The following is a 2328-nucleotide window of genomic DNA, read 5'->3' on the forward strand; positions in this document are numbered from 1 at the left end:
CCAACCCCCCTCCCTTGCCAGCACACGATTCCCACGTGAAACGTTCAACGTCACTATAGATCGTCAGTGTCGCATTAATGCCAGGCCAGAGCGGAGGCGACCTCTCATCGGTGCCGGCTTTGAAGCAGCGCGACGGCCGCGAGAGCGCCGCTTCCCGGTGCACGTGACTGCTCCGCTTCAAGGCTAGCCATAGTTTGGATGAGTCTCCATCGTGGGGAACCACACTAGCTGTGATGATATGGACTCTCGCTGTCCACAGTTATGAATCATTCCATCTATGAAGAACACATGGGACTGGAACTATGAGACGGACATGTACCTAGGAGTGGACGTATGAACCTGAGTAATGTAGTGCAGTAAGCGAAGTAGAAAGGCACAAATCTTACATTCTTAAGAAGTCGATCCCCACCACTACCAATTCTGTCAACATGGACAACGTCCACATCAGCTTCATGCCACATCAGTGTTCACATGAGGCTTAACATGCATGTGATGCCATGTCATCCTACCATTACCATCTCATAGATCTTTACTTTATCATGGAAAAAATAGATCTTTTATTTATCAATAAAACGTTCGATTTAGTGTGCATCGCTCCTCTTCCATCTTCTGTAGCCGACGATACACATCGTCTTCCATCTTTCATAACTGACGCAACATCTTCTTATCCTCAACCCCCTGTTTGCTATGCACATCTCCTCACTCCAATCGAAATCTTTAATAACCTCCATCAGCCATCCGCACCGCCCAAGCCGGCGGCAATCTCTTCCTCCGTGCCACCCAAGATGGAGGTATTCTCTTCATGCGTCCACATAGGTGGTTCCTGCCTTAACCGTCCGTCCGTGCCAGCCAAGCCGGCCGCACAACCGCCGGCCACCAATGTCTAAAGTGGCGCTCCTCCATTGACGTAAGTGCGGCCGCCTCGCCGCAACCTCATGGCGCAGCACGCCTTAGTTTCTATCTCCCTCCAAAGCATCTGGATCCATTCCCTTCCTGTAGTATTGTTGTTTGGGATGGCCCTGTGCACCCGCCTCTCTTTGATTTAGATGCAGGCCGGCCGCACGCTGCTGGCAATACGGTAGTTCTTACTCCATTGAACAAAACGAGGTAATCACGCATGTTTCTTCTATGTCTGAGCATTCAGACCCTTAATGTTGCATTCTATTTCCTTCTCCTTCCTTTATTTTTGTTCTCTGGGATGGCCCATCTAGCTGCCTCTCTTGATTCATGTTCAACCTTCCGACTGCCAGCAATTCGGCACTGTTGCTAGATTTTTGCTGCATTTTTATTCTTGTACACATATTAACTCTTTGCATTTTGTGACGAGATAATTCGCTGTAGATTTCTTACGGCTAATGTAGCTACTTCGTAATTATCTCTGTACTACACTGCTACTATCCGGATGTACTACCAATAACTTGGTTTGTTTGTTTATGCTTGCAGGTATACAGTCCAGTCTACACTTTTTGTTATATTTTACCCAAAGCAATATGACCTCACACAAAAGTGGACTGCTATTGAATCATAATCTCACATGTGAATGATTGACAATTTTTTCTCTAATCTTGATTGGGGCTAGTATTTATAACTGCAAAACTTTGCTCACTTTCATGTTTGTTGCTTGGACTTCTCACACCTGTAATTTGTTTTAATTTATAAATTGTTTTAATTTTCAATAATATCATTCATCAATTATGTAACACTGAAGTAAAGATTGGCTTCGACATTATCTCTGTATTATCCTATGATCGGGGTGTTCTAGCAAGAAAAAGATTTATTCATTTGTGCTTGCATGTATACAGTGCACTCTACACATTTTTATATTAACCCATATGAATATGACACAAACACTGACCCTGATAACCTCTCTACACTTGAATAAGGATGTCAAATACGACTGACAAAATATTTTCTTGTACTGTAATCTTGATCATTGAAAAAATTCAGTCACTTTTAGGCAGGTACTTAACTTAATATTATTCATCTGAGTTAACTGGTACCTGTGTCGCAACATTGTACCAATTTTGTGTCATTGCAAAATAACATGTGCACTTAACTTTTGCTCATTGCTTATTTTTATATACCAATAGGTCACTGCAGGTTGGGTTATCTGTTTGTGAACTTATATTTTTCTTTTTGTTCAAACTATGTTTTCTCAATGCTAGCAGAACTCCATAGATTATACATCTTCAGAGTCTTGTTTTTGCACACGAGAATATATCTTAAGAGCCCATTGCGAGCCATTAACTCCGCAGAAAATGCTAGCTGCCAATACAAATTCTTTAGCTATCAACAGTGTGATCAATAGTATGCACAATCTCACCACAC

General features: G+C 42.5%; 1 long non-coding RNA gene across 1 annotated transcript; it reads left to right on the top strand.

Moving 5' to 3' along the window:
* Positions 1–605: 605 nt before the first annotated feature.
* LOC123185240 (uncharacterized) lies at positions 606–1781 on the top strand. Its single transcript, XR_006493249.1, has 2 exons — positions 606–1107; positions 1444–1781. It is a non-coding gene; the product is annotated as an uncharacterized lncRNA (long non-coding RNA).
* Positions 1782–2328: the final 547 nt, after the last annotated feature.

This window comes from Triticum aestivum, chromosome 2A (genome assembly GCF_018294505.1).
Source record: "Triticum aestivum cultivar Chinese Spring chromosome 2A, IWGSC CS RefSeq v2.1, whole genome shotgun sequence".
In the NCBI taxonomy this organism is placed as follows: Eukaryota; Viridiplantae; Streptophyta; class Magnoliopsida; order Poales; family Poaceae; genus Triticum; species Triticum aestivum.